Source organism: Dendrobates tinctorius, unplaced genomic scaffold (assembly GCF_039654945.1).
Source record: "Dendrobates tinctorius isolate UK_male_01 unplaced genomic scaffold, ASM3965494v1 ptg000322l, whole genome shotgun sequence".
NCBI lineage: Eukaryota > Metazoa > Chordata > Amphibia > Anura > Dendrobatidae > Dendrobates > Dendrobates tinctorius.
In genome coordinates this window covers 4,519,882-4,545,165 of record NW_027361989.1, presented here as the reverse complement: position 1 = coordinate 4,545,165, position 25,284 = coordinate 4,519,882, and the positions used below count along the sequence as shown (strand labels likewise).

General features: G+C 45.4%; 1 protein-coding gene across 1 annotated transcript in view; it reads right to left on the bottom strand.

Moving 5' to 3' along the window:
* LOC141074078 (gastrula zinc finger protein XlCGF66.1-like) overlaps positions 1-18,703 on the bottom strand; it is a 34,658-nt gene extending 15,955 nt beyond the window's left edge. The window contains exon 1 of the mRNA XM_073561595.1: positions 18,570-18,703. The gene's annotated coding sequence lies outside the window, so the exon portion shown is untranslated. The remainder of the gene's footprint in view (positions 1-18,569) is intronic.
* Between the last annotated feature and the right edge of the window lie 6,581 nt (positions 18,704-25,284).

Genomic DNA, 25,284 nt, shown 5'->3' with positions numbered 1-25,284 from the left:
TCTGAACGCCGCTATAATAAATGTGTATGTTTGATTTTTTTATTGTTTTATTTTGAAAGAGGGGTGATTTGAACTTTATTTTTTTTAATATTTTTAAAAACTTTTTTTTACTTTTGGCATTGTGAAGACATACAGCATTGTATCTTAATTAACCAGACGACTATTTTTTATCAAACGAAGAATAATAGAATGTTATCTGTATGTCGGCTTTAAATTTAAGTGTTGATTTCTGGTTGGTCAAGAAAACAGACTTTTGTTTGTCAGCCGGTAATATTGACTTTTATTGTGCCATTATCCTTAAACAGGGCTGGACTGGGACTAAAATTCAGCCCTGGCATTTGAAGTTACACAGGCCCACTAGTCACATGGTGACTATATAATATCTTTGTACACTTGTAGGTTACAAGAAGTGAGAGGAGAGTAACACAACTATATAACATGTAGTCACAGCTGTGCCCAGTATTTAAGCTCAGTCCTATTTATTGCTTTTAGGTACAGTACTCCTCCCAAAGCTCTGTTCCATTTTGTACACACGGTGACAGAATTCCTGACAGAACCGCTATCCATTGGGCAACCAGACCCCCTGGTCATAGCCGCCCCTATCATACCTCCCAACTTTTGAAGAAGGGAAAGAGGGACAAAAACTGTAAATTTTAGGCGACGCCCCGGCCACATCCATTTCGCAACTAGTCACACCCATGTCAACGCCCAACCGCACCCATTTAGCACTGCTGATCACACTGACTGGTACTGAGGGCACAGTGGCTGGCATTATGAGCACACTGACTGGCACTAAGGAAGAGAGAAAACAGAAAAAAGAAAACAGAGAAAGAAAGGAGAGCAAGAGAGGTAGAAAGAGCAGAGAGAAAGAAGAAAGAACAGAGAGAAAGAAAGAAGCAAAGAAAAGAAAGAAAGAACAGAGAAAGAAAGAGAAAAGAAAAAGAAAGAAAGAGGGGAAAGAAAGAACAGTGAGAGAGAAAGAAAAAAGAAAGATTAGAGAGAAAGAACAGAGAGCGAGAAAGAAAATGAGGGAAAGACAGAACAGAGAATAAGAAAGAAAGAATAGAGAAAGAAAGAAAAAGAGAGAAATAAAGAAAAATTCTATAAAGATGCTATAGCAGCCTGGCTCCCATTGTAGTGCCCACCTGAGCCTCCCGATGCAGGACATATCATGATCCACTTACATGGCCGGCATCCCCGATTCCAAGGTGATCCTGCTGTCTGCGCTGTTGGAGGAGGGCATGGTGATGGATCTGAAGCATTCCTAGTGCCATCACAATTTCCTCATGAAATTATCTAATTTCCGGTCAGCTTCCAGCACATCACTTCCGATGGAACGTCATGTGTGAGTTTTAAAATGCTGCTCGGGGCTCTTGGCACTTGGCTCCTCTCCGTACAGTTGTGGCCAAAAGTATTGACACCCCTGCAATTCTGTCAGATAATACTCAGTTTCTTCCTGAAAATGATTGCAAACACAAATTCTTTGGTATTATTATCTTCATTTAATTTGTCTTAAATGAAAAAACACAAAAGAGAATGAAGCAAAAAGCAAAACATTGATCATTTCACACAAAACTCCAAAAATGGGCCAGACAAAAGTATTGGCACCCTCAGCCTAATACTTGGTTGCACAACCTTTAGACAAAATAACTGCGACCAAACGCTTCCGGTAACCATCAATGAGTTTCTTACAATGCTCTGCTGGAATTTTAGACCATTCTTCTGTGGCAAACTGCTCCAGGTCCCTGATATTAGAAGGGTGCCTTCTCCAAACTGCCATTTTTAGATCTCTCCACAGGTGTGCTATGGGATTCAGGTCTGGACTCATTGCTGGCTACCTTAGAAGTCTCCAGTGATTTCTCTCAAACCATTTTCTAGTGCTTTTTGAAGTGTGTTTTGGGTCATTGTTCTGCTGGAAGACCCATGACCTCTGAGGGAGACCCAGCTTTCTCACACTGGGCCCTACATTATGCTGCAAAATTTGTTGGTAGTCTTTAGACTTCATAATGTCATGCACACGGTCAAGCAGTCCAGTGCCAGAGGCAATAAAGCAACCCCAAAACATCAGGGAACCGCCGCCATGTTTGACTGTAGGCACCGTGGTTTTTTCTTTGAATGCCTCTTTTTTTTCCTGTAAACTCTATGTTGATGCCTTTGCCCAAAAAACTCTACTTTTGTCTCATCTGACCAGAGAACATTCTTCCAAAATGTTTTAGTCTTTTTCAGGTAAGTTTTGGCAAACTCCAGCCTGGCCTTTTTATGTCTCGGGGTAAGAAGTGGGGTCTTCCTGGGTCTCCTACCATACAGCCCCTTTTCATTCAGATGCTGACGGATAGTACGGGTTGACACTGTTGTACCCTCGGACTGCAGGGCAGCTTGAACTTGTTTGGATGTTAGTCGAGGTTCTTTATCCAACATCCGTACAATCTTGCGTTGAAATCTCTTGTCAATTTTTCTTTTCCGTCCACATCTAGGGAGGTTAGCCACAGTGCCATGGGCTTTAAACTTCTTGATGGCACTGCGCACGGTAGACACAGGAACATTCAGGTCTTTGGAGATGGACTTGTAGCCTTGAGATTGCTCATGCTTCCTCACAGTTTGGTTTCTCAAGTCCTCAGACAGTTCTTTGGTCTTCCTTCTTTTCTCCATGCTCAATGTGGTACACACAAGGACACAGGACAGAGGTTGAGTCAACTTTAATCCATGTCAACTGGCTGCAAGTGTGATTTAGTTATTGCCAACGCCTGTTAGGTGCCACAGGTAAGTTACAGGTGCTGTTAATTACACAAATTAGAGAAGCATCACATGATTTTTCGAACAGTGCCAATACTTTTGTCACCCTCTTTTTTATGTTTGGTGTGGAATTATATCCAATTTGGCTTTAGGACAATTCTTTTTGTGTTTTTTCATTTAAGGCAAATTAAATGAAGATAATAATACCAAAGAATTTGTGTTTGCAATCATTTTCAGGAAGAAACTGAGTATTATCTGACAGAATTGCAGGGGTGTCAATACTTTTGGCCACAACTATATATGCCATGCTTAGTAACTCTTTTCAGCTGATGTAATACATGGGTGTAATGCTTAGGTTGCTATCCTTATCGTACGTACAAAATAAAAAGTCATACCTTTACTTCTCTGGTAACGCAGATAAGGATAGCTAACAGCTAAGCATATTGTAAGTACTATTTTTGCAAACGTAGTAGTCTTGAACCCCCTTTTCGGCTCTTCTATTTAGACTCTTAAGAATCTGTATGGAGTCAGATGACTGCCCACAGCTGGTGTGGTTGTCAATCTTTCTCCATGCCGGCATGACAAATAAAGGATCTTACTTATTCAGGTCTGGACGATTTCTAATTGGAAGACTAAAACTCCACTGGCATTTGGTGCGTTGGCCGGGAAATCCAACACCTTTCCCTCACCGTTGAGCACTGTAAACCGTGCACGGGGGAGTCTGGAACTCCTTAAGTAAGTCCTCCACCTTGACATTAGGCGTCAACAGGGGCATTATCAGTTATACCGGACAAGGGAAGTGACGGATTTCGTATAGTCTAAGGATCTCTGGGAATCGTCTGTATCTGAATACAGGTAAGAACATTTAATAATTTTCATTATATTCGGTAACCTTGTTAATCCAGTATGAATGTTATTCTAGGAATTGAATGGGGACTGTGATTGTGGACTTTTCCAATTGGGGTTTGTGAGAGGCTCCTCTAAGTTGGAAGTTTTTTACATGCAATTGGGGTTATAAAACTCCTGTAAGTTGCGAAGCTCCATAGTGATTGGGGTTTGTTAATTCTTGTAAGATATTCTGTAGAATGGGTATAAAGCCAGTGTCCAGTGTGAGGCTACTGTGGAATAAAAAACTCTGTGTGCACGTTAAATTGATCTAGATGGGAGAATCGAGGGAGATTCTCGTCAGATTAAGGAATCCGCTGGATTAACCTATAATAGAACCCAGTATAAGATGAATTTTTTTCGGTATTGTTTTGTCTTCTGTACTTTGTTGAATGTTGTTTTCTGTTAAGTGTGCTGTTTTGTCTGTCATTTAAAATTATAGAACTAAAACGCCATAACTATATGTTTTATGTTACACATGAGACTCCTTGAATGTTCTCTTGAGTGAATGTATGAGGATTGGAATATAAAATCCTGACTGTATAAGGGAGTCCAGTAGGTGTGGTTAACAGTCATCTGTGGACTGGAGACAAATCATAGGTTGTTATAGTGGTATACATCACCTAGGTACACGCCACCTGATCCCCATAGAGAATATTCTATGTTGTTATGTTATATGTTTTTCTTTTAATAACATAAAAGAAAAGGAGAGTCTGCGCCGGTGGTGCTCTGAATACCTGATATTAAGAACGGGAATGTCTCTGGATATAAAGAGGCCGTGTCATTGGACTTTATCTCAGCACCTCAGGTCTAGGAGTATGAGGGAACTTTACTCTCTTGTCTTTTATGTCTCTGTGTATGTGTGTATGTCCAGTTCCTAACTGAAAATCGTGTTTGTACTGTTCAGAAGTCCTTGTGAGTATATGTATCTGTCATATCAGTGACCATAGCCCTTGGGGACTTTCATGTTTGTTACACTGTGTTGTCACACTCGCCCCTTACAGGCCTTCCTTGAATGGAGGTGGCACGATATAGAGGTACAAGCTGGTAAATACCTAGGACATAGTGTAATCAGTGAGGATTATTTAGATCCTGGATATTACTAGCAGTAATTGTATTGTTGCTATTGGTTTATTATCTTCTTGTTGACTTATGAATTCCACTGATATCTGTCAGATTTCTTATAAGTGGGTAGAAATCCATTGTGCTCCAGGGTTTATATTGTGTATAGTCCTCATCTTGTTTGTCTTTTGTGTTTAAGAATTTTATGTAACATCCTTATGGGACTTTGTCCCATATAGATATATATATATTTTAAGGTCTTGTCCTCATTATAAGGCAGGATTGTTATTGACCATTTCATCTGATGGCTGGAAAGTTATTAAGATTGTACCAAGAAGGTATCCCTGGAATGAAACCGGATATGGTCCTTTTTCATCAGGTATCCAGAGAGAACAGTCTTCAGATCAAATGTGCAATGTGTCCTTATTGGTAACATGTAGGCCTAACTCTTATATATTATAACAAATAGAGAGTAAAAATTCTATATCCCTGACATTGTCTTTTCAATCTTTAAAAACTAGGAGAAGGCACCACCCAGAGCACACAGTCCTGAGGTGGGGAGATAAGCTATGAACATGAGGATTGTTGTGGAATGTGGTTGTGGTTTTGAGATAAGAAAGGACCACTAGGACACCCTGAATGTGTCCCTGACAGATGGGTTGTATTTTATGATAAACTTAGTTTCATAAAATGTGAACATTTGGTACAAGAAATGGAAAAGTGTAATGAGAGGAAACATTTAATTTGGCTAAAGTAGAAATACATTTAAAACACTGTATTTCCAGAAGTAACTCTCCTTGTGGGAAGCCATGAGGTCACTTTTCTTGTTGATTCAGGAGCCACTAGAACCTTAGAACATCCAGAAGAGATACCTACTATTGGACTGTCTGCTGCCTGCATAATAGTAAAAGGAGCGCATGGTAAGACACACAGAACTATTGTCTACGCCTGTGGAGACACCGGGCCCTCAGCACAGGTAAGAGTGCAATTACACAAATTATATCAATTGTGTGGGAGGGATATGATGCAAGCCCTGAGCCCAGGAATACTTCCTACTGCTGCACAACTATAGGTAACATCCATGGCTGAGACAATGGTGCTCCAGGGGTATGGAGAATTCAGATACTATTACAGTCTAGATCTAATAACTGCAGGACCATCCTTTATTACTGAGTCCTTCATCAAGGAAGCAATAAAGGTACACAAATGTAGATGTTCACACACCTGAAGAACGACACTGCTCCATGTACTACAGGTATTTTAGGGGTCCTGATGTAAAATATGAGAATTTTCATGCTCTAGATTGTTCTTTGCACACCATATACTGGAATTATAAAGGGAACTGTGCCGTCAGTTGTAAACTGTCAGAACAAATTAAATTGTTGTTTTTGCTTTTTAGAGGCACCGAGCCACATGTTTCCCTCTCCAGATGTGAAGGTAGACCATGGAATTCCTTGGTGATTTTGTTGGAGAGTGTAAGGAAAGTAACAATGGGAGGATTTGGGTGATGGCTCATTTTACAATACCAGACTGCAGGCATGTTCACAAGTTCTAAAGTGGGACACCATTTGTAAACCCAGTGTCCACCTGCAGCGAGGCAGGGGAACGAGTGAGAAATGCTGATCCTTTCCTAGAATTAGAGGAAGAATTGACCACATACCCAGAATCTTTGTGGTCCTCAGGACCTGCAGATGTGGGATTGATAATAAGGGTGATTATATCCTGTCCAGCTCACCTTGTAACACAACCTTGTTTCCAGTAGGGAGGGCGCCCCCATCTGTAAACGAGGCTGTGATAACAAGAGCCCCCACAGTGCCAGACCCCCATACTCTGCTGAATGACTGGAGGCCGGAACATAAGGTCTTTACAGTGATGTCAGTAATGTCTTCTTCAGCATCCTGGTACATCCAGAGAGCCAGGTTTGGTTTGTATTCACATATAAGGGGAGCAGGTATACATTCACCAGAATCCCACAAGGGTACTGTGAACCACCTACTATTGTTTTCCAGGTAAAATCGGCTAACCTAGCTCAATGTGAGTCACCAGAAGGGAGCCAGATGCTCTTATATGTGGATGACATGCTATTGGCATTAAAAAAAGAAAAAAAAAATTGGTAACCAAAGGGGTTATTTTTAAAGATGACCTATATGTATAAACTGCCCAGTGACCTCCTAAGATATGTCACAGTATTGAGCCATGGCATAAGCTATGTCTCAACAGGAGGGATGGTAGAGGTCATATCTTACGTATTTATGATTTACTAACTATTACATTTTTTGTTTAATCTGCATTACTTGTGCAAAAATAATTCCTAAGGGAACCTGAGACCAGAGAGAGGACAATGTCCTCACCCTGAATACTTATTCCAACACATTTGTATGGATTTTATTGAACAAGTGTGAGGGAAAAAGTCCGGCCTTGTTATTATGGATGCTTTCAGCAGGTGGATTGAAGCTGTCCACCCTGATGCATTAATGGTACCGAAGGCCCTTCTAAAGGAAATCATACCCAGATTTGGGGTTCCAGAAAATATATAGTAAACTAAGTAATGTTATTATTACCTAAAACATTGTCAATTGAGTTGGGAAACCGCTGTGCCTGTCATCCTCATTCAGCCGGACTGGTTGAAGGACACAGTGGGATCTTGAAAAATAGGTTGACAAAGACCATGCAGGAAGCAGGAAAGATTGGTTGTACTGTTTCCTATTGGTTGTACTAAATATGTATGTCACACGGACATCTGTAGTGCTGACAGCCTTTTGAAGTCATATACGGGAGATCTTTTCTGTCACCTCAGCTAAAATCCTTTAAAAGGATAGATGAGGAAGGTGATTGCACATTAGCAGAATATATGGCTAAGATATTAACTCACAAAGAAGTTTCTACTCGTAGTTTTTTTCCAGGAAACTCACTAACAAAACCTGAGATTGTGAAACTTGCAGACTGGGTCCTTGTGAAGGTGATAAAGAAGAAACACCAGCACCATCCTAAGTGGGAAGGTCCTTACCAAGTCCTGTGGACTACTACTGCGGTCAAGATTGCTGAGCGCAGCTCCTGGATCCATCTCTCATACTGTAAACTTGTCAGACAGGTAGGGACAGAGTAGGATCTGACTTGCTTGTCAAAGTCCAGCTACAAAGGGAGGTTTTCCAGAAGGGAAAGCTTGTCTCAAACTGGTGAAGTCTCCCATTCATCCCCTTACCCGGACAAGACGGTCAGATCTAGGATGTGTACATCAGGGTTAGTCACAGGTATATTCTTTGTGACCATAGTGATGGGAGATTGGAGGGTAATAGACCCAGCAGGAGAGGAAAGTCCAGGGTGGTAGAATGGTTTCAGATTTAAGACTTTAAATCCTACTTTTGAAATTGGGCAGGAGGCCACCATGTTAGTGGATTTCTGTCTGTTGTATATATGATGTAGAGACAGGGAACAAGCTGTGAAACTAGAGTCTGATAAGTATGGTTGTGTTATGAGCTCTAATAGCAGAGGTAATGGATGTGTGACTGGAGTAAAGCAGCATGGACAATTGTAGCCCGAGACTATAGGTATAAGCCTTATGGCTACATAGATTTAAAGCCTGATTCTCCATTAGGAAAGAGGAGGTCCCCTTACACAAATAAGAATAATTGTAATCAGCTACTGAGAACTTTTAAAAACCCTAAGATGAGGGATCAAAGGTTTAGGAGCTGATATGTCAGGAACAGACCCAATAGGACATTTCTACATAGAAGTTCAGAATAATAGCATACATAGACCCAAGGAAGGTATGCCAGAGAGAACCATAACAGAGTACATAGGGTTCATAGTTAGATTGTCTAACCTAACTTATGAAGATAAACTAGCTCTAGAGAGAGGCTGTGAGAAGAATGAATGGTTAGAATGGCTTAAATATATTGCAAAAACCTTAAAAAAAATTTAAGTTGTATGGTAAAACTTATAACTGCTCAGAAAGGGAAGGAAAATGTAAAATGTTATCATTTTTATATCCTCCACTAGAGAAACCGGATGTCCCACCACAGGTGATTGCTAATCCTGGTAACTATACTTGTTTTAGTCTTCCAGGGCATGGACACGACTTCGGAGAGCTCCAAGGCGATTCTTGTAGAGAATGGATCATTGTCTCCCACAGGGCCAAGTACTCAGCCATATGGTCAGACCACACTACCCTGAGAGCGGATATATGGTGGTTATGCGGTGATAAAGGATAAGAGCCAGACTACCACATGGTTCCCGAGGGGATTGTGTGGTGGTCCAGCTAATCATTTCGTTCCACCTGTTGTCAACAGGGATATGGCCAAAGGTACATAGTGGGAGAGACAGAAGCGTGAAACTCTGCAAGGATCCTTCCATTCTAGTATCTACATAGATGACATTGGAGTTCCCAGGGGAGTGACCAACGAGTACAAGGCTAGGATCCAGGTAGCAGCCTGGTGGGAATCCATAATTTGGTGGGTGATTATAAATAAAAATGTAGATTGGATAAACTACTTATACTATAACCAGCAGAGATTTGCTAATTATACCCGAGATGCAGTTAAAGGGATAGCTGAGCAATTAGGACCAACTTCTCTCATGGCTTGGTAGAATAGGACGGCATTAGACAAGTTCTTAGCAGAAAAGGGTGGTGTATATAAAATGTTTGGAGGATTTTGTTGCACGTTTATCCCTAATACAGATCCTGATGGGAGTATCTCCAAAGCTCTTGATGGACTGACTGCCTAATGAATTAGCAGAGAACTCTGGATATGACGACATATTCCTGGACTGAAGGATGGTTTGGGAAATGGTCCGGATTATTCACTTCTGTGTTGACATCTCTTACCATCGTGGCCGGACTGCTGATTGTTTGTGGATGCTGTGCTATTCTATGCATTAGAGGACTTGTTCAAAGACTGACTCTGCCATAACAAAACCTATGTATCAAGGAATGGAGACCTTGGAAGAATGAAAATGTTGGGACTTAATGATAAATATACTGAACATATTACTCTCCATCTATATTATATGAAGATGTTCTGTGAAATCTGACAAAAAGAAATCTGTCCCCAATGTGTACAGATAGATGATTTTATTACAAGATAAGGGAATGTTATAATAATTGTAATAAAGTTCTTTCTTTTATGTGCATGTGTATGTATGTATATATATATATGCGTGCATCCACAGTATATATGCACACATGATTGCATAAGCCATTTATTTTGCCTAGACTTTGAAACTCTTTTTAGCTTACGTATTGTGAACATATGGGTGTTACCTTTGGGTGTTACTTTTTGTGAACGTTAGCTGGTTTTCCTTATCTTGCATGACTTCTCTGGTAACGTAGATAAGGATTAACAGCTACGCTTATTCTAATTGCATGTACTATTTTTCTTGCAAATGTAGTGTTTTCAACGCCTTCTTTTCCTATTTAAACTCTTAAGAATATGTATTGAGTTAGACAGAGGACGGCCCACACCTAGTGTGGCTGTCATTCTCTCTCTCCGTGCCGGCATGTCCAATAAAGAAACATCTTACTTATTCAGGTCTGGACGATTTCTAATTGGAACATAAAAAATCCCTGACAAAGGGTCTTGTGGCTCTGGGGGTCTCTGCCACTCTTTGCACTGGCCTGCAGTGTTCTTCTGACTCCAGGCTTCTCTGCCAGTCTCAGCACTAAGCTGCAGGGGTCTTGTGGCTCCGGGAGGTCTCTGCCTGTCTCAGCACTGGGCTGCAGTGGTCTTGTGGCTCCAGGGGTCTCCGTCAGTCTCAGCACTGGGCTGCAGTGGTCTTGTGGCTCTGGGGGTCTCTATCAGTCTCAGCACTGGGCTGCAGTGGTCTTGTGGCTCCGGAGGTCTCTGTCAGTCTCAGCACTGGGCTGCAGTGGTCTTGTGGCTCTGGGGTTCTCCGTCAGTCTCAGCACTGGGCTGCAGTGGTCTTGTGGCTCCGGGGTTCTCCGTCAGTCTCAGCACTGGGCTGCAGTGGTCTTGTGGCTCTGGGGGTTTCAGTCAGTCTCAGCACTGGGCTGCAGTGGTCTTGTGGCTCTGGGGGTTTCAGTCAGTCTCAGCACTGGGCTGCAGTGGTCTTGTGGCTCTGGGGGTTTCAGTCAGTCTCAGCACTGGGCTGAAGGTGTCTGGTGGCTCTGGGGGTCTCCGTCAGTCTCAGCACTGGGCTGCAGAGGTCTTGTGGCTCCGGGGTTCTCCGTCAGTCTCAGCACTGGGCTGCAGTTGTCTTGTGGCTCCAGGGTTCTCCGTCAGTCTCAGCACTGGGCTGCAGTCATCTTGTGGCTCCAGGGGTCTCCGTCAGTCTCAGCACTGGGCTGCAGTGGTCTTGTGGCTCCGGGGTTCTCCGTCAGTCTCAGAACTGGGCTGTAGTGGTCTTGTGGCTCTGGGGGTTTCAGTCAGTCTCAGCACTGGGCTGCAGGTGTCTGGTGGCTCTGGGGGTCTCCGTCAGTCTCAGCACTGGGCTGCAGAGGTCTTGTGGCTTCACCTTATATTATAGCTGCAAAGTGAATAATAACCATCAGGGAGCCTGAACCATCGGCAACGGAGCCAGAGGGAATTTAGCAGAGTAGTTTGGGGGACATGTAGGACTTGCTTTTATTCTGCTGTTTGCGAGGTGGGATGTAGAAAAAGATGGCAATTCTGCAGTTTCCTATTATGTGACTGTACGGCCCCTTCACATGACTTATCATGTTTTTCACAGATGCCACGTGTCCCCTATTTGACCTACGGTGCTCCTCTCATGTCCGTGTTTCCCCATCAGCACAGATAGGGGGTGTATACAGCGTACACTGAGGGGTCTGCAACCAAACCTGGGGGTATACAGGTGTATACAGTGTACACAGGGGGTTGTTACCGAAGCTGGGGGTATACGGGTGTATACAGTGCACACTGAGGGGTCTGCGACCAAAGCTGGGGGTATACAGGTGTATACAGCGTACACAGGGGGTTGTTACTGAAGCTGGGGGTATACGGGTGTATACAGAGTACACAGAGGTGTCTGTAACCGAAGCTGGGGGTGTACTGGTGTATACAGTGTACACAGAGGAGTCTGTGACCGAAACTGGGGGTATACAGCGTACACAGGGGGCTGTTACCGAAGCTGGGGGTATATGGGTGTAAACAGCATACACGGGGGGCTGCGACCGAAGCTGGGGGGGTATACGGGTGTATACAGCTTACACAGGAGTCTGCGATCAAAGCTGGGGATATACGAGTGTGTACAGCCTACACACAGGGGTCTGTGACCAAAGCTGGTGTGATTACAGGTGTATACAGCGTACAGCGAGGTGTCTGACTGACTGGGGGTATACTGGTTCATACAGTGCACACTGAGGGGCCTGCGACTGAAGCTGGGGGCATACGGGTGTATACAGAATACACAGAGGGGTCTGTGACCGAAGCTGGGGGTATACGGGTGTATACAGCGTACACAGAGGGGTCTGTGACCGAAGCTGGGGGTATACGGGTGTATACAGCGTACACAGGGGTCTGCGAACGAAGCTGGGGGTAAACATGTGTATACATTGTACACAGGGGTCTGTGACTGAAGCTGGGGGTATACGGGTGTATACAGCGTACACAGGGGTCTGCGAACGAAGCTGGGGGTAAACATGTGTATACATTGTACACAGGAGTCTGCGACTGAAGCTGGGGGAATACAGGTGTATATAGTGTATACAGGTTTCCGCTCCGTACACCTCGTACACACACGGCTCCGCTCCGTACACCTAGCCAGGGCTGTGGAGTCGGTAAGCCAAACCTGCAACTCCGACTCCTCAATTTCCCTTACACCGGCTCCGACTCCATGACTCCGACATATATTGCTTATATTTAAATGAAAAATTTATTGTAGTACAATGTGAACATCAGACATTTAATCATTTCTATGATCCAATAATCAAGATATTTAGATAGAACATATCTATTTATAGGAATACAACTTTAGAACACAAAAAACTGTAATAAATTGTAAATATGTAATACGCTGTATAATATCGATTACATGTATACAGTACAGTCATGGCCAAAAGTTTTGAGAATGACACAAATATTATATTTTCACATGATCTGCTGCCCTCTGGTTTTTATGTGTGTTTGTCAGATGTTTTTATCACATACAGAAATATAATTGCAATCATATTATGAGTAACAAAAGGTTATATTGACAGTTAGAATGAGTTAATGCAGCAAGTCAATATTTGCAGTGTTGACCCTTCTTCTTCAGGACCTCAGCAATTCTCATGCTCTCAATCAACTTCTGGATCAAATCCTGACTGATAGCAGTCCATTCTTGCAAAATCAATGCTTTTATTTTGACTGAATTTGAAGGTTTTTGTTTGTCCACCCGTCTCTTGATGATTGACCACAAGTTCTCAATGGGATTAAGATCAGGGGAGTTTCCAGGCCATGGTCCCAAAATCTCTATGTTTTGTTCCCTGAGCCATTTAGTTATCACCTTTGCTTTATGGCAAGGTGCTCCATCATGTTGAAGAAGGCATTGTTGATCGCCAAACTGCTCTTGGATGGTTGGGAGAAGTTGCTCTCGGAGGACATTCTGGTACCATTCTTTATTCATGGCTGTGTTTTTAGGCAAGACTGAGAGAGAGCCCATTCCCTTGGCCGAGAAGCAACCCCACACATGAATGGTTTCAGGATGCTTGACAGTTGGCATGAGACAAGACTGGTGGTAGCGCTCACCTGGTCTTCTCCGAATAAGCCATTTTCCAGATGTCCCAAACAATCGAAAAGGGGATTCATCAGAGAAAATGACTTTACCCCAGTCCTCAGCAGTCCACTCCCTGTACCTCTTGCAGAATATCAGTCTGTCCATGATGTTTTTTCTGGAGAGAAGTGGCTTCTTTGCTGCCCTCGAGACCAGGCCTTGCTCCAAGAGTCTCCGCCTCACAGTGCGTGCAGATGCACTCACACCTGCCTGCTGCCATTCCTGAGCAAGCTCTGCACTGCTGGTAGCCCGATCCGCAGCTGAAACACTTTTAAGAGACGGTCCTGGCGCTTGCTGGTCTTTCTTGGGCGCCCTGGAGCCTTTTTGGCAACAAGGGAACCTCTCTCCTTGAAGTTCTTGATGATGCGATAGATTGTTGACTGAGGTGCAATCTTTCTAGCTGCGATACTCTTCCCTGTTAGGCCATTTTTGTGCAGTGCAATGATGACTGCACGTGTTTCTTTAGAGATAACCATGGTTAACAGAAGAGAAACAATGAAGCCAAGCACCAGCCTCCTTTTAAAGTGTCCAGTGGTGTCATTCTTACTTAATCATGACAGATTGATCTCCAGCCCTTTCCTCATCAACACCCACACCTGTGTTAATGGAGCAATCACTGAAACGATGTTAGCTGGTCCTTTTAAGGCAGGGCTGCAATGATGTTGAAATGTGTTTTGGGGGATAAAGTTAATTTTCTAGGCAAATATTGACTTTGCAAGTAATTGCTGTTAAGCTGATCACTCTTTATAACATTCTGGAGTATATGCAAATTGCCATTAGAAAAAATGAAGCAGTAGACTTTGTAAAAATTAATATTTGTGTCATTCTCAAAATTTTTAGCCATGGCTGTACAGACCAAAGTTTGGACACACCTTCTCATTCAAAGAGTTTGCTTTATTTTCATGACTATGAAAATTGTAGATTCACTCTGAAGGCATCAAAGCTATGAATTAACACATGTGGAATTATATAATTAACAAAAAAGTGTGAAACAACTGAAAATGTGTCTTATATTCTAGGTTCTTCAAAGTAGCCACCTTTTGCTTTGATTACTGCTTTGCACACTCTTGGCTTTCTATTGATGAGCTTCTAGAGGTAGTCACTGGAAATGGTCTTCCAACCGTCTTGAAGGAGTTCCCAGAGATGCTTAGCACTTGTTGGCCCTTTGGCCTTCACTCTGCGGTCCAGCTCACCCCAAACCATCTCGATTGGGTTCAGGTCTGGTGACTGTGGAGGCCAGGTCATCTGGCGTAGCACCCCATCACTCTCCTTCTTGGTCAAATAGCCCTTACACAGCCTGGAGGTGTGTTTGAGGTCATTGTCCTGTTGAAAAATAAATGATGGTCCAGCTAAACACAAACCGGATGGAATAGCATGCCACTGCAAGATGCTGTGGTGGCCATGCTGGTTCAGTATGCCTTCAATTTTGAATAAATCCCCAACAGTGTCACCAGCAAAGCACCCCCACACCATCACACCTCCTCATCCATGCTTCACGGTGGGAACCAGGCATGTAGAGTCCTTCCGTTCACCTTTTCTGCGTCGCACAAAGACACGGTGGTTGGAACCAAAGATCTCAAATTTGGACTCATCAGACCAAAGCACAGATTTCCACTGGTCTAATGTCCATTCCTTGAGTTCTTTAGCCCAAACAAGTCTCTTTTGCTTGTTGCCTGTCCTTAGCAGTGGTTTCCTAGCAGCTATTTTACCATGAAGGCCTGCTGCACAAAGTCTCCTCTTAACAGTTGTTGTAGAGATGTGTCTGCTGCTAGAACTCTGTGTGGCATTGACCTGGTCTCTAATCTAAGCTGCTGTTAACCTGCGATTTATTTCTGAGGCTGGTGACTCGGATGAACTTATCCTCCGCAGCAGAGGTGACTCTTGGTGTTCCTTTCCTGGGGCGGTCCTCATGTGAGCCAGTTTCTTTGTAGCACTTGATGGTTTTTGCCACTGCACGTGGGGACACTTTCAAAGTTTTCCCAATTTTTCGGACTGACTGACCTTCATTTCTTAAAGTAATGATGGCCACTCGTTTTTCTTTACTCAGCTGCTTTTTTCTTGCCATAATACAAATTCTAACAGTCTATTCAGTAGGACTATCAGCTGTGTATCCACCAGACTTATGCACAACTGATGGTCCCAACCCCATTTATAAGGCAAGAAATCTCACTTATTAAACCATAGTCATGAAAATAAAGAAAACGCTTTGATTGAGGTGTGTCCAAACCTTTGGTCTGTACTGTGTGTGTATATATATATATATATATATATATATACACACACACACACACACACACATACACACACTATGACTTATCTCGGCTAAGACAAAGCCTAGATCCTCAGGCTACATCCACATCATGGGCGTAGCCAGGATCAAACCTGGGGGGGGCAGAACCTCATACTGCACACCCCTACACTTGAAAATAAAGCCTGCACCTTAAGAAGATGTGGTGGTGAATGCAGTCTATTTATTCCAACTATCAGTTGATGTTACTGAAGACGAGCAATGCCTGTCCTGGGCGTCCTTTTGGGCAGCTATGAGGTGGACCTGACTGGTGCTAAAAAAAAGGAGTGTTAGTCTGTGTGCTATCAGGCTTTCATTCTTTTTGGTACAGATATGATATGGATAGACAGATATATAAATAAAAGCAGATTAGAAATCTGCTCTGATATTGAAAACATTATCTATGAGCTCAAAAACCTTTCAGGTGATGCAGTTTTTAAAAAGCTGATCGGCTTTTGCAACTGAAAAACGTATCCTCAAAAAACGCAGCAAAAACGCTGTGTGTGAATGTAGCCTTAGATCAGGAATAGAACAGCCATTTATAGGACATTTCATAACTTTCCCAAATTCCTATGAAAAAATATTCAGCACATTCTGCATTGAACTACTGTACCCAATTTATTATATATTTTAGGAGTCGGAATCGGTCCATTTTATACCAACTCCGACTCCACCAAAATGAGCACCGACTCCGACTCCACAGCCCTACATACTAAGGTTATGTTTTATCTCCTGTCCACCACACTCCAGCTCCGGCTCCGCCCCCCACGCACCAGCCTCTGCTCCCCCCATGCTCAGCCTCTGCTCCCTCCCATGCTCAGCCTCTGCTCCCTCCCATGCCCAGCCTCTGCTCCCCCCATGCTCAGCCTCTGCTCCCCCCATGCCCAGCCTCTGCTCCTCCCCATGCTCAGCCTCTGCTCCTCCCCATGCTCAGCCTCTGCTCCCCCCCCCCATGCTCAGCCTCTGCTACCCCCCCCATGCTCAGCCTCTGCTACCCCCCCCCCATGCTCAGCCTCTGCTACCCCCCCCATGCTCAGCCTCTGCTACCCCCCCCATGCTCAGCCTCTGCTACCCCCCCATGCTCAGCCTCTGCTACCCCCCCCATGCTCAGCCTCTGCTACCCCCCCATGCTCAGCCTCTGCTACCCCCCCCATGCTCAGCCTCTGCTACCCCCCCCCATGCTCAGCCTCTGCTACCCCCCCATGCTCAGCCTCTGCTACCCCCCCCATGCTCAGCCTCTGCTACCCCCCCCATGCTCAGCCTCTGCTACCCCCCACATGCTCAGCCTCTGCTACCCCCCACATGCTCAGCCTCTGCTCCCCCCCCATGCTCAGCCTCTGCTCCCCCCCCCATGCTCAGCCTCTGCTCCCCCCCCATGCTCAGCCTCTGCTCCCCCCCATGCTCAGCCTCTGCTCCCCCCCCATGCTCAGCCTCTGCTCCCCCCATGCTCAGCCTCTGCCCCCCTCCATGCTCAGCCTCTGCTCCTCCCCATGCTCAGCCTCTGCTCCCCCCCCCATGCTCAGCCTCTGCCCCCCTCCATGCTCAGCCTCTGCTCCCCCCCATGCTCAGCCTCTGCTCCCCCCCCATGCTCAGCCTCTGCCCCCCTCCATGCTCAGCCTCTGCTCCCCCCCATGCTCAGCCTCTGCTCCCCCCATGCTCAGCCTCTGCCCCCCTCCATGCTCAGCCTCTGCTCCCCCCCCATGCTCAGCCTCTGCTCCCCCCCCCATGCTCAGCCTCTGCTCCCCCCTCCATGCTCAGCCTCTGCTCCCCCCCCATGCTCAGCCTCTGCTCCCCCCCATGCTCAGCCTCTGCTCCCCCCCCATGCTCAGCCTCTGCTCCTCCCCCATGCTCAGCCTCTGCTCCTCCCCCATGCTCAGCCTCTGCTCCCCCCCCATGCTCAGCCTCTGCTCCCCCCCTATGCTCAGCCTCTGCTCCTCCCCCCATGCTCAGCCTCTGCCCCCTCCCATGCTCAGCCTCTGCTCCCTCCCATGCTCAGCCTCTGCTCCTCCCCCATGCTCAGCCTCTGCTCCCCCCCCCATGCTCAGCCTCTGCTCCCCCCCCATGCTCAGCCTCTGCTCCCCCCCCATGCTCAGCCTCTGCTCCTCCCCCCATGCTCAGCCTCTGCTCCCCCCCCCATGCTCAGCCTCTGCTCCCCCCCCCATGCTCAGCCTCTGCTCCCCCCCCCATGCTCAGCCTCTGCTCCCCCCCCATGCTCAGCCTCTGCTCCCCCCCCATGCTCAGCCTCTGCTCCCCCCCCATGCTCAGCCTCTGCTCCCCCCCATGCTCAGCCTCTGCTCCTCCCCCATGCTCAGCCTCTGCTCCTCCCCCATGCTCAGCCTCTGCTCCCCCCCATGCTCAGCCTCTGCTCCTCCCCCATGCTCAGCCTCTGCTCCTCCCCCATGCTCAGCCTCTGCTCCCCCCCCCATGCTCAGCCTCTGCTCCCCCCCCATGCTCAGCCTCTGCTCCTCCCCCCATGCTCAGCCTCTGCCCCTCCCATGCTCAGCCTCTGCTCCCTCCCATGCTCAGCCTCTGCTCCTCCCCCATGCTCAGCCTCTGCTCCCCCCCCCATGCTCAGCCTCTGCTCCCCCCCCCATGCTCAGCCTCTGCTCCCCCCCCATGCTCAGCCTCTGCTCCCCCCCCATGCTCAGCCTCTGCTCCTCCCCCCATGCTCAGCCTCTGCCCCCTCCCATGCTCAGCCTCTGCTCCCTCCCATGCTCAGCCTCTGCTCCTCCCCCATGCTCAGCCTCTGCTCCCCTCCCATGCTCAGCCTCTGCTCCTCCCCCATGCTCAGCCTCTGCTCCCCCCCATGCTCAGCCTCTGCTCCTCCCCCATGCTCAGCCTCTGCTCCCCTCCCATGCTCAGCCTCTGCTCCCCCCACTCTCTCTCCACACACCGTCTCCCTTCTGTCCTCTGCGGGGTGTCGCCGCTCCCTCCTCCGCGCTTCTCGGTGTGTTGTGTCGCGCTCTTCCTCGCTGACAGCTCCGCTCCTCTGCTGCGCGCTCTCCACACTGCTCTCCTATGGGAAATGCTGGACAGTGTGGGCGGGGCCACAGCTTCCTCCCGTCTGCTCTATGGAGGAGGAGGCGCCGCCCCTTCTGGTCACATGGCCATGACGTCACCACAGGTCCTGTGTGCACAGAGCAGCCATATATGTGGCAGACAGTGAGGCCCCTGATCATGTGACCCCCTGACTCCTCCCCTCCTGTGACCTCATCACAGGTCCTGTGTGCACAGAGCAGTCATATATGTGGCAGACACTCCTGGACCTTCTGCTTTCTGGGCTGGTTCCTCCTGTGAGTCCTATTAACCCTTTCGCTCCCTGTCTTCTCCTTTCTGACAGGACAATCTCTGGATTCGGACAGTGTGACAGGAATTTCAGCAATGTGGAAGGAAGAAATGACAATTTTCCTGTTTTCCTCACAGAAATGTGACTTTCCCCCCAATGTATCATTGTCCTACAGGTGACAGGAGCGCTGAGGCCGCACAGTGCGCTGTGTCTCCTGAGTGCCGATACCCCACAGGCTCGGGAGGGAAGGGGCGCCATTGTGGCTGGGATAGACGGCGGACGCCGTGTGACGTGTGAAGAGCGCTGACACCAGAACAGCAGAGACCCCACAAGTGGCCCCATGTTACCCCCTCCACCTCTGGGGGGCTCCTCTAGGGGGCAGGGAGGATTATTAACCCTCAGGGGAGTCGCTTGTGTAATACACGACTGCTCCGTTTGGGGGTCACCAAGACAATTTTGTGTTTTTCATGAAAACTCCGACTTTTATTCATCTATTGAGTTGCCAAATGAATTTAACCCCTTAAAGGGAGTCTGTCACCCCATTTTAGCGCTATAAGCTGGGGCCGCCGCCATCAGGGGCTTATCTCCAGCATTCTGTAATGCATTCTGTAATGCTGTAGATAAGCCCCCGATGTAACCTAAAGATAAGAAAAACACGTTAGATTATACTCACCCCGGTGTTCGGTCCGTCCCGTCCGGCGCATCCCATCTTCATACGATGATGTCCTCCTCCTAACTTCTCCCTCAGCTCCTGTGCAGGCGTACTTTATTGGCCCTGTTGAGGGCAGAGCAGAGTACTGCAGTGCGAGGGGCCGGGAAGGTCACAGAGGTCCCGCGCATGCGCACCGCAGTACTCTGTGCTGCCTTCTACAGGGCAGATAAAGCACGCCTGCGCAGGAGCCGAGGGATAGGAGGAGGACGTCATCGTATGAAGATGGGAGGCCCTGGACCGGACTGCAACACCCACCGCCCCCCGGTGAGTATAATCTCACGTGTTTTTCTTACCTTTCAGGTTACATCGGGGGCTTATCTACAGCATTACAGAATGCATTACAGAATTCTGTGGATAAGCCCCTGATGGCGGTGGCCGCAGCTGATAGGGCTAAAATGGGGTGACACATTCCCTTTAATGATCGGAGCTTTTTTCGTTTTTCGCTCCCCTTATTTCCAGAGCCATAATTTTTTTATTTCTCCGTCAGTATGGGCGTGTGAGGGTTATTTTTTGCGGGATGAGTTGTGCTTTTGAACGACACCATTGCTTCTACCATGTCTTGTACTCAAAACCGGGAAAAAAATTCCAAGTGCGGTGAAATTGCAAAAAAAGTGCCATCCCACACTTGTTTCTTGCTTGGCCTTTTTGCTCGGTTCACTAAATGCTAAAACTGCCCTGCCATCATGATTCTCCGGGTCATTACGAGTTCATAGACACCAAACATGTCTAGGTTCTCTTTTATCTAAGTGGTGAAAAAAAATACAAAATTTGCTAAAAAATAAGCACAATTTTCCAAGCCCCGTAACGTCTCCATTTTTCGTGATCTTGTGCTTGGTGAGGGCTTATTTTTTGCGTACCGGGCTGATGGTTTTAATGATACCACGTTTTTGCAGATACATTCTTTTGATCACCCGTTATTGCATTTTAATGCAATGTCACGGGGACCAAAAAAAACGTAATTCTGTCATTTGATTTTTTTTCTCACTACGCCGTTTAGCAGTCGGGTTCATCCTTTTTTTATTGATAGAGCGGGCGATTCTGAATGCGGTGATACCTAATATCTATAGGTTTGATTTTTTTTCTTGTTTTATTTTGATTGGGGCGAAAGAGGGGTGATTTTAATTTTTATGTTTTTTATTTTCTTTCATTTTTAAACACTTATTTTTGGCATGCTTCAATAGCCTCCATGGGAGAGTAGAAGCATGCCATACTTGATCGGCTCTGCTACATATGGGAGATGAGCAGATTACCCATATGTAGCAGTAACACAGCATTGCTATGAGCGCCAACCACAGGTTGGTGCTCATAGCAATCTGACGGCAACAACCATAGAGGTCTCTATGAGACCTCTGATTGTCATGGCAACGCGTCGCTGACCCCCGATCACATGACGGGGGTTGGTGATACGCTCATTTCCGGCTGGACGCCGGAAGTACTAGTTTAATGCCCGCTGTCAGTGTTTGACAGTGAGATTTAACTAGTTAATAGGCGCAGGCAGATCTTGATTCTGCCCGCGCCTATTGCCGGCACATGTCACCTGTTTATAACAGCTGACATGTCGAGGTTTTGAAGTGGGCTCACCGCCGGAGCCCACATCAAAGCAGAGGATACTGACCGCTGATGTACTATCCCGTCAGCGGTCTGTAAGGGGTTAAAATCTCGTCCAGACATTGACAAGGTTCGAAAAAAAGATTTTTATTTGAAATAATAATTTTCTCCTTTAAACTTTGCTTTCGTCAAAGAATGCCCCTTTGCAGCAATTTCAGCATTGCAGACCTTTGGCATGTGTACCATACGGTCAAGCTGCTCCCACAACTGCTCAATGGGGTTGCGATCTGGTGACTGCGCTGGCCACTTCATTACAGACAGAATACGAGCTGCCGGCTTCTTCCCTAAATAGTTCTTGCATAATTTGGAGGTGTGCTTTGGGTCATTGTCCTGTTGTAGGATGAAATTGGCTACAATCAAGCGCTGTCCACAGGGTATGGCATTGCAAAATGGAGTGATAGCCTTCCTTATTCAAAATCCCTTTTACCTTGTGCAAATCTCCCACTTTACCAGCACCAAAGCAACCCCAGACCACATTACCTCCACCATGCTTGACAGATGGCGTCAGGCACACTTCCAGCATCTTTTCAGTTGTTCTGCGTCTCACAAATGTTCTTCTATGTGATACAAACACCTCACACTTGGATTTGCCTGTCCATAACACTTTTTTCCAATCTTGTTCTGTCCAATGTCTGTGTTCTTGTGCCCATATTAATGTTTTCTTTCTATTAGCCAGTCTCAGATATGGCTTTTTCTTTGCCACTCTGCCCTGAAGGCCAGCATCCCGGAGTCGCCTCTTCACTGTAGACGTTGACTCTGGCGTTTTGCGTGTACTATTTATTGAAGCTGCCAGTTGAGGACCTGTGAGGCATCGATTTCTCAAACTACAGACTTTAATGTACTTGTTACTCAGTTGTGCAGTAGGGCCTCCTACTTTTCTTTCTACTATGGTTAAAGCCTGTTTTTGCTCTAGGAGTAGTACACACCGTTGTAGGAAATCTTCAGTTTCTTGGAAATTTCTTATATAGAATTAATTTCTAAGAACGAGAATAGACTGTCAAGTTTCACATGAAAGTTCTTTTTTTTCTGGCCATTTTGAGAGTTTAATGGAACCAACAAATGTAATGCTCCAGATTCTCAAGTAGCTCAAAGGAAGGTCAGGTTTATATCTTCTCTAATCAGCCAAACTGTTTTCAGCTGTGCTAACATACTTGCATAAGGGTTTTCAAGGGTATTCTAACCATCCATTAGCCTTCTTACACAGTTATCAAACACAAAGTACCATAAGAACACTGGAGTGATGGTTGTTGGAAATGGGCCTCTATACACCTATGAAGATATTGCATTACAAACCAGACGTTTGCAGCGAGAATAGTCATTTACCACATTAACAATGTATAGGGTGTATTTCTGAATCATTTAATGTTAGCTTCATTAGAGAAAACTGCTTTTCTTTCAAAAATAAGGAAATTTCTAAGTGACCCTAAACTTTTACATGGTAGTGTGCTTTAATATTAGCCGTATTTCCTATTGGCAGGTATACGTTTTCTTTTAGGATTTGATTATAAACTTCCACCAGTGGAGAAGAAAACTCTTCTACTAATGTTTTGCAGAACTCCCCTGGCAGCCCATCTGGTCCGGGGGCCTCGCTATTTTTCAGGGAGTTAATAGTGTCTAGTATCTCTTCCTTTCTTATTGTAGAGTTGAATCTTTCTCACCTTCTGAGACTGTTGGGAGGGATAGTCTATCTAGGAATGTCTTCCCCTCTTCTCCATCTACTGGTTCTTGTTCATACAATGTGTTATAGTATTTATGCCAGATGTCATTTATGATTTTTGGGTCTGTTTGTGGTGAACCTTTGTGATCATTCAAGCTACCTATAAATATCATAGGTGTTCGACCTTTTGCCAAGCGAGCCAATAATGAACCAGCCTTATTACCGTATCTAAAAATTCAGACTTTTTTTGGTTCCCCCTTATTCTTTCTAGTCTGTCCAGCTAAATGTCAAATTCTGCTTTAGCTTTGATCCATTTATGCCTATTTTCTAAATTGGGTCAGTTAACCCCTTAACCCCCAAGGGTGGTTTGCACGTTCATGACCAGGCCAATTTTTACAATTTTGACCACTGTCACTTTATGAGGTAATAACTCTGAAACACTTCAATGGATCCTGGTGATTCTGACATTGTTTTCTCGTGACATATTGTACTTCATGTTAGTGGTAAAATTTCATTCAATTAACTTGCGGTTATTTGTGAAAAAAACGGAAATTTGGCGAAAATTTTTAAAATTTCGCAATTTTCCAACTTTGAATTTTTATGCCCTTAAATCACAGAGGTACGGCACACAAAAAACTTAATAAGTAACATTTCCCACATGTTTACTTTACATCAGCACAATTTTGGAACCAAAACTTTTTTTTTTTAGGAAGTTATAAGGGTTAAAAGTTGACCAGCGATTTCTCATTTTTGCAACACCATTTTATTTTTACGGACCACATCACATTTGAAGCCACTTTGAGGGGTCTATGTGATAGAAAATACCCAAAAGTGACACCACTCTAAAAACTGCACCCCTTAAGGTGCTCAAAACCACATTCAAGTAGTTTATTAACCCTTCAGGTGCATCACAGGAATTTTTTGAATATTTAAAAAAATGAACATTTAACTTTTTTTCACAAAAAAAATACTTCAGATTCAATTTTTTTTATTTTACCAAGGGTAACAGGAGAAATTGGACACAAAAGTTATTGTACAGTTTGTCCTGAGTACGCTGATACCTAATATGTGGGGGGAACCACTGTTTCGGCGCATGACAGAGCTCAGAAGGGAAGGAGCGCCGTTTGACTTTTTCAATGCAAAATTGGCTGGAATTCAGATCGGATGCCATGTCACGTTTGGAGAGACCCTGAATTACCTAAACAGTGGAAACCCCCCACAAGTGACCCATTTTGGAAACTAGACCCCCCAAGGAACTTGTCTAGATATGTGGTGAGAACTTTGAACCCACAAGGGCTTCACAGAAGTTTATAACGTACAGCGGAACAATAAAAAAATCATATTTTTTCCACAAAAATAATCTTTTCACCCCCAATTTTTATTTTCCTAAGGGTAACAAGACCCTAAAAGTTATTGTGCAATTTGTCATGAGTACGCTGATACCCCATATGTGGGTGTAAATGACTATTTTGGCGCATGGCAGAGCTCAGAAGGTAAGCAGCGCCATTTGACTTTTTTGGCTGGAATTGAGATCGGACACCATGTCGCGATTGGAAAACCCCTGATGTACCAAAACAGTGGAAACCCCCCCCACAAATGACACTATTTTGGAAACTAGACCCCCCAGGAACTTATCTAGATGTGTGGTGAGAACTTTGAACCCCCAAGGGCTTCACAGAAGTTTATAACGTACAGCCGTACAATAAAAAAATCATATTTTTTCCACAAAAATAATCTTTTCACCCCCAATTTTTATTTTTCCAAGGGTAACAGGACCCTAAAAGTTATTGTGCAATTTGTCCTGAGTACGCTGATACCCCACATGTGGGGGTAAACCACTATTTGGGCGCATGGCAGAGCTCGGAAGGGAAGCAGCGCCATTTGACGTTTTTGGCTGAAATTGAGATCGGACACCATGTCGCGTTTGGAAAGCCCCTGATGTACCAAAACGGTGAAACCCCCCACAAATGACCCCATTTTGGAAACTAGACCCCCTAAGGAACTTATCTAGATGTGTGGTGAGCACTTTGAACCCCCAGTGCTTCACAGAAGTTTATAATGACCGGGCGTGAAAATAAAAAAATCGTATTTTTTCCACAAACATGATCTTTTAGTCCCCATTTTTTTTATTTTCCCAAGGGTACAAGGAGAAATTGGACCCTAAAAGTTGTTGTCCAATTTGTCCTGAGTGCGCTGATACCCCATATATGGGAGAAAACTACTGTATGGGCACACGTCGGGGCTCGGAAGGGAAGTAGTGACGTTTTGGAATGCAGACTTTGATGGAATGCTCTGCAGGGGTCATGTTGCATTTGGAGAGCCCCTAATGTACCTAAACAGTGGAA